The sequence below is a fragment of the Austrofundulus limnaeus genome, unplaced genomic scaffold (genome assembly GCF_001266775.1).
Source record: "Austrofundulus limnaeus strain Quisiro unplaced genomic scaffold, Austrofundulus_limnaeus-1.0 Scaffold743, whole genome shotgun sequence".
Lineage (NCBI taxonomy): Eukaryota > Metazoa > Chordata > Actinopteri > Cyprinodontiformes > Rivulidae > Austrofundulus > Austrofundulus limnaeus.
Window position 1 is genome coordinate 129,786 of NW_013953145.1, and position 7,424 is coordinate 137,209.

A 7,424-nucleotide genomic window follows, 5' to 3' on the forward strand; every position below is an offset into this window, starting at 1 on the left:
AAAATCTTGTGTGACCCTAATATTCCATCACAAAGGCAGCAATAGATAATACAGCTTGGCAGGATCAGTTTGTGGCAAAATACAATTTTATAATTTTAAGTGATTTAATATATAGAATAAATACTATTTATCCAAATTTATGAAGGTAACTTGTTCTGTGTGTTACTCAGCTTCTTTGTTACTACATGAGGTGTTATATGGTGCAGAGGATATTTGGTGATAATTTGTTGCAGTGCTGCTGCTCAGTGAGGAAATAAAAAACGTAACTAGACATCGCATTGCCACAGCATACAGGAACCCCGCACAAACACAAAGCACCAATGCACCAGAAGTCAGAAGTCATCAGAACAGATTTATTGTTTAGTGTGGGGGTCATAATGAGCACATTTATAAAAGTCAGGGTAAAGTCTGGTTTCAAGTGTTCTATTTTCATAAAATACTMATTTTAATTTSTTTCATTACTAAATTCTCTTCAAATGGCTGGAAAATGCAGAGTTTTGACTAGATATTTTACAATTTTTTTTGCTTGGTGAGGATACCCTTGAACCTCCCCTAGAACTGCTTCAGTCCACAGCTGCTGGTTAAATGAGCAGGTGTTCCTCATGATGTCAGCAGCTGTTGGCAGGTGTAACGTAGACTTCTGGTTTTCTATGTCATACATTGTAAGCTATTTTTATTGGATATTTGGTTTCTAAAGATAAAAATTTACATCAAAGACAAAACAATTTGATTTGGTTTGTGAATGCATGTAAATCTGCAATTAAAATGAGAAAACTGCACAAGGGGCGCAGATTGAAACCTTGCCCAGGAACCAAATTAGCTAAAGCCGACCCTGCAGCCTGCTACGTATCAATTACCTGTTACCTGGTATAAGAAGRTAGAGAGAGTCAAATTGTTGCTTTTAAATGCTGTGTTCCATCTTCGCTCCATAAAACTGGAAGTCACCTGTCTTCTTTTGTTTTGCGGCTCATGCGAGGAYCACAAACTGCTTCGACGTTTAGACACAGATTGATGAGAAGCCGACAAACTCAAGACAAAAGCCCCGGAGCAGGAACTGCCACCAGCTCACCGTATCGTCCTGCCTCGGAAAGCTTTCTCTTCCTGACCCAAACACCAGACGACAAACACAACAAGCAGTCGCTGTAATAAAACGCTCGATGAAAACACTCACGCCCTTTTCACACTTTCGCTCGTTTATGCCATGGGAAACGAGATCCCATTTGTTCTAGGTTTTTGTTTTGCTTGTGTCACTTTTTTACAAGCCAACCAGGACACGTCAACTTCCTGTTCCCAGGTCAGACCACCCAGCCTGCACAGTTCTGAGCATATCTTAGAAATGTGTCGGAGTGACAAAGCCAATTCAAAACCTTKCTGAGAAATTTAAAAACTCAAAAACAAAATGTTACGGGAACTTGACTTTTCTTGTGTTGAGAATGCATCTGTTTAAAGTGTTTTATCAGGTCTGGAATAAAACAACCAGRGGAAAAAAAGAGATTACTTGCGTTTTTAATGTGACAGCCCAATTATAACAGAAAACTGCCTCCAAACYAAATGATCTGAGGTTAAAAGGACATAATAAAATGTTTTGGAATGCTTCTACAGGGATCAAATTATTATCTTAGTAATTTATTTTAGACAAAGAGCTTGAATGTACCATGAAAGAGCCTTTACACTGTTACAGCACGTGAAGAAGTGTAATAATAGCTTTAATCGCTGAGTTCAGTGACAAGCCAAGACTTAGGCCGTCATTTTCCCTTTGATCTCTCCGGTTATACCTCAGTGTTCGCACCTCCTCTGTGAGCAAACGCACATCGGCGGGGTGTTAACAGACTGACAGAAAAGACTTTCAGAGAAGGCCGCTGTCATCAGATGATCCTCTCGCTTCAAAGAGCATAAACACGTCTGTTGTACCTGTGGCACAAATTGCTTTATGTCCCATTTTTGGCATTCATCTCCATGGATCTAAAATGGTGTGGTCGATAACACAACAGTGCCTGTGTTGTTAAGGGTGTAACTGCAGCTACAGCCCCGAGGGGATCCGCGAGCTGAGAGCCTCGAAACCACACAAGAGGAGCTAAGCTCCGCTGAAGGGAGGCTGTCATCCTTTCCAGGCTGTACCTGTGGAGACTGGCCTGTCTCTCCAAAGGCCTGGCCGGGTAAAAGACGGGAGCTTTGGGAGGATTTGGGTGAGAATGGGAGCCCACTTTACTCCTTGACTCTGTAAATGCCTTGAATGAGTCGATGATCTTCAGCACAGAGCCCCAAGGGGAAGAGATGGAGCCGATGCTGGAGCTGGTACAGCTGTGCAGACAGGAACAGGATGGGTTAGCTCACATTATTACAGCAGATTACTGCACGCTTTCATTAGTCAAGTCAAGTTTTCCTGTAGGAATTCTGACAGTTGTTATTTAGAATTAAATGAGGCGATTTCCCAGAAAATGACGGCATACTAAAAACTGAACTGTTTATTTTTGCTAGATTTTTACATTTTATTGTTTTTCTTTACCACCAGTACTGTAGACAATGAACAAGAATTTTTGCCTTTTAATAAAAGTTTCCCACCTGTTTTTTGTCTGTTTTGCAGAAACTTTTCTTTTAGGCTAACAAGGACCCTAAAGGTGGTATCTCACTGAGTTGTGATTGTTAGAAACTACTTTGAGAAAAAAAAATCAAAAAAATGTGAGAAAATGTACTTTTTTAATGACTGGAATTGAGCTTTGTTTTTGCATTTTAAATGGTATGTTTTTAAAGATCACATCTTATTTTCATGTGCACAGTTTGCATGATTGTATTCTTAGTTGTGCACATTATTTCTTTTTTGCCCACCTCATCGACCCTTGTGCCCACCTTGGCTGCCTCCATCACATTAATCCCTTAACAGTCTTTGAGGTGGGCAAACATTTTCGGATGTTTGTTTTTTATTTTCAACCAGGGTGTCAAACAACTTTCTCCGAATCTTATCTTTTGCTTGACACCCGTACAAAAAAATTAAAAAATATCAAAAGGCTTTTAAAGTATTTGAGGGTGATTGTTCAGGGGTAAATGATTGAATCTGCAGGCCAGGCCAACCAGTAGATCGGGATCTACTGGTAGATCTTTAGCCTGTTAGCAGTAGCTCACAGAGCAATGGAGCATGGAGCTTGTAGAATGCAACATCGTTCAACATTGCAGCCTTAAACACACTCTTGTAGAACGCAACATTTGTTTGTTTAACATTGCAGCCTTGAACACACTCTTCGCAATGTTTGTTTGACGCTGCATTCTTGAACGCACTCCAGTCTTGTGAGTTTTGGGTGTTGTGAAACAGCACTCTGAACACGGTCTCGCGAGATTAGAGTCACGTGTTAAAACATGGCAGCGAGGCGGAAAAAAAAGATGAACAAAAGACAGCTAACAAGCAAATAAAAACATATTATTTTCAGCTGGATTGGGAAGAGGACTCATATGTAATTCGAGCGCTGCCTTGGCTTGTTCAAAAAGGATAACGTGGTACAGCATTTCTTTCAAAAGAATGCACAGATGCTACGAGGCGAATTTCCCCTCCTAAGGTAAGGCTGCTATGCTAATGCAGCCCCGTACCTGCCTCAACACACGTCTTTCAGCGATGACAAAGTTATGAAAGAAGCGTTTGATGCTGCAGACGTGCTTTTCCGTGATTTTAAAAATAAAAGTGAGATTGTGGCTGCTATAAAGACGTGCAGTTGTCCGACAAGGTTGATCCTTTTTGTTCGAGCATCACTTTTCTGTTTCTCTGTCAGGAGTTAAGTAAGGATTTTATCTTTTCTTTTTTTTGTAGGTAAATATATGGTTAAGTAGATAATTTTGTTTGAAAATACTTTAAATTAAATAAAACTAGCAACACATTACATTCTATTTAATTTACTTTAAAGAAGTGAGGAGTAGGGAGACGAAAAATTTTGTTTTTTGATACTGAGACTAGACGAGTAGATCTCGGCAAACTGCCGACTTCAAAAKTAGCTCTTGGTTCAAAAAAGGTTGGGCACCCCTGATCTAGAGGAATTCAGCTGGGTTGGTAATGCCTGACGCAGGCTGTATTAGCTTTGTATCTATACATTGTACAGTACACAAACTTGATTTGTTTCCTAAAAGCATCAGTGTTCCACCGTCTGGTACTGCACAAGTGTTTACACACACTTAAGTCTCTGTATTTATCACCTGCACATTTCCAGGTCCTTCTTCAGGCAGCCGATCCTGTGAAAACACCATCGTGCACTTTAACAAGAAGCCACACACATGCACGCTTATGGGCGCTATGATTCATGAAGCACACGTTTTTCTGTAAACACGCAGCTAAGTACGCTGCTCCAAAGTACTTAACAATTAGAGAAACAAAACAGATCCACCTCTCAGCACACACTCTAATCCTCAGGCATCCAGCTCCATGTGAGAGTGTCTCGGGGCCGAGCGCTGCACCCCAGCAGGTCTTCAGTGATAGACGGTGTTCTGTCTGCAGAAGAACAGGCCCTGGGTTCATGTGACCCGTCTATGGATGAGCCGCAGACACAGTTCCACTAATCTTACCATCCCTCTTCATATATGTCATCTGCAAAAAGTGGGCATTAAAAAGAAGTGTAACGTGTAATAGGAGGTCAGATTCTTCACCAAAACATGCATTAAGACATGCATATTCTTATTTTTTCTTGTATTGTTTTTTTATGATACTGCAAGTACCTACTCCCAACAATAACACAAACATTGAAATCCAAGGTCCTTTAGCTGCTGGTACTTCCTGAGGTTTTGTTTGTTTCTGCATGGACAACTTGGTTGCTTTCATCATATTTTTTAAAAGTAAAAATACCCTTTTTAAAATTTTTACTCAATCCTTTTGATTTAATCCAAACCTGTACGATTAAAGAAAAATCTCAGCTTCTTTATCAGAAGAGCAGCTGAACATGGGTCTAGACCTTGCACCGTGTTAAGCCAAATAAAGATGTTTGCTGGAAGAAGTGGATGTGGACAGTTTGAGGAATGAAGGCGTTTTTAATCTGCGAGGGAAACAAATGGAGGGATGAGCAAGAACTTGAGAGCATGCGGTCAATCACTGCCGAGGAGGGATGGAGGTGCCGAGAACAAATGAGCGACAGGCAGAAATAAAAATGGAAGGAGCAGAGGAGTCTTGAGGTTTTTGGCGTGTGGTTTTAGATAAAGCCGAGCTCTGGAGGATTAACTTGTCTTGAGTGTGTTTCAGAGCCAGCGTGGTTAAGGGGCAGGCACTCTGCTCTGGACAGTTCTGGAAGTTCTCAGCGACATCCAGACATCCTGGCTACAGTCCTTCATTTACACCAACAGAAACACAGCCAGAACCATCCAACATGACTAGAAAAATACCCAAAAATACAAAAGTCTGTCATTATTTTAGCCGACAGCTCATTTTGTCAGAAGTACAAGGCTAATCACCCACTCATACTTCATTATGTGTGCTCAAGAGCCTTCTGCTGAAGACATAAGGCTGATTCTCACACCACTGTTCTCGTCACTTTCGAAGTAATCACTCYGACAGCTCAGTCAAAAACTCTCACAGCAATGCCAAAGTAATGACAGAATGTTTCCCCAATTTTCAGCGTATTTTTGGACGTATGAGTCCTCGGTTTTCCTTAATCAGCCAGCGATACAAGTTAGCAGGTCTGTTTCACACCATGACGCTCTCGGCTCTGGCTGCTTCTCAGGTGTCAGCTGAGGAAGGTGACAGGAGTCAGTGTGAAAGTGCTGATAGGAGCGCACTTTCCCCAAACCTTCCCACCCAGATCTTCTCCAGAGTCAACCACGCTGACAGCAAGACAGGAGACGAGCGGGCTGGCTTCTYAGCATCTGCAGTGTACAATACTCCCAACGACACAGTGAGTCAGTAAAATGATGGTGCTGGTGTCAAAGASTGGTGATTTTGAAAAGGTTCAAATTCAGAAAATGTTTAATTGAATTAACAGAGAAATTATTTGAGATACAACACGATGTAATGCGAGATACAATGCAATGTGATGCAATGTGAAGCGATATGGTGCATTGCGATGCAATGCAATGCAATGCGATGCAATGCGATACGGTGCAATRTGATGCAATACGGTACAATGCGATGCGATGCAATGSAATGCAATACATTGMGATGCGATGCAGTGCAATGCAATACATTCCGATACKGTGCAATGTGATGCAATACAATGCAATGCAATGTGATACGATGCAATGCGATGCAAAGCGATGCGATACAGTGCAATGCGTTGCAATGCGATGCAGTGCGATGTGATGCAATGCAATGCGATACGGKGCAATGTGATGCAATACGGTACAATGCGATGCAATGCAATGCAATACAATGCGATATGGTGCAATGTGATGCAATACGATGCAATGCAATGTGATACGATGCAATGCGATGCAAAGCAATATGGTACAATGCGATGCAATGCGATGCGATACAGTGCAATGCGGTGCGATGGGATGCAATACGATGCAATGTGATGCAATTCAATGCAATGCGATGCGATGCGATGCCATACGGTGCGATGCGATGCGATGCGGTGCGATGCAATACGATGCAATATGATGCAATACGGTGAAATGCGATGTGATGCAATGTAATGTGATGCAATGCAATGCGATGCGATACGGTGCAATGTGATGCAATATGGTGAAATGCGATGTGTACGATATATGTTTATCACTACAAACATAAACAAATAGTCAGTGCAGACCATTTTATCTGAAACTGTGAACATAAATGGCTCCAGAGTGAATAATACGTCCATTGTATGTTACCGTGGTGACCTATCCAACTTCCAATAAAGCAAGATTGAGCCACTTTTTTCCTTCAGAAACCCATTTTGATCTCAAAAACTGAGAGCCACACAATAAACTGAAGCATAAGCTCAAGCTGCCTTCTGAAATTATGAAATTATTACATGTTGGCATGGTGGGGTGTTGAACCTGCGACTTTCTGTTTTCACGTTGGTTGCCATGTCAACATTACCATTAAGTTGCACATTTTTGGACAAATGTTCAGTAAAACATTAATCTCTTTTGTTTTCATGTCATCCCTCTGGATTCTCTTACAGTAACCACTGTAAGCTGCTCTAACACTTCTGTTATTGTGCAGTAGGTTTAGTCAAGAAGCAAGCTACATTTTTTTAAAAGGGCTGTCTGCTTCCTTTATAGATAAAAACAACATCGTTAACAGCATCTTCRCCCAGCCTTCTTCCACAGAGGCTGTTAGCTCTATTGGGTTTATGTTTTGTTGTTTTTTTTGCTTCAGGACACTTGGCTGGAAAACAGCAGCCTTTGTGTCATCCTGGTGTTGAGCCCTGGTGAAAAGGCAACAGAGACGAGGCAATGAGCTAAGTGATATTTAGCTCTTTGCCTGTTTCAAACTGACCACACTACACACACACACACACACACACACACACACA

General features: G+C 41.4%; 1 long non-coding RNA gene across 1 annotated transcript in view; it reads right to left on the reverse strand.

Moving 5' to 3' along the window:
* Nucleotides 1-4,410: 4,410 nt before the first annotated feature.
* The window catches only part of LOC106532283 (uncharacterized), a 13,515-nt gene continuing 10,501 nt past the window's right edge, over nt 4,411-7,424 (reverse strand). Inside the window, exons 2-3 of the long non-coding RNA XR_001312051.1 lie at nt 4,543-4,564; nt 4,411-4,468 (exon numbers count right to left, since the gene is read on the reverse strand). This is a non-coding gene — a long non-coding RNA (uncharacterized LOC106532283). The remainder of the gene's footprint in view (nt 4,469-4,542; nt 4,565-7,424) is intronic.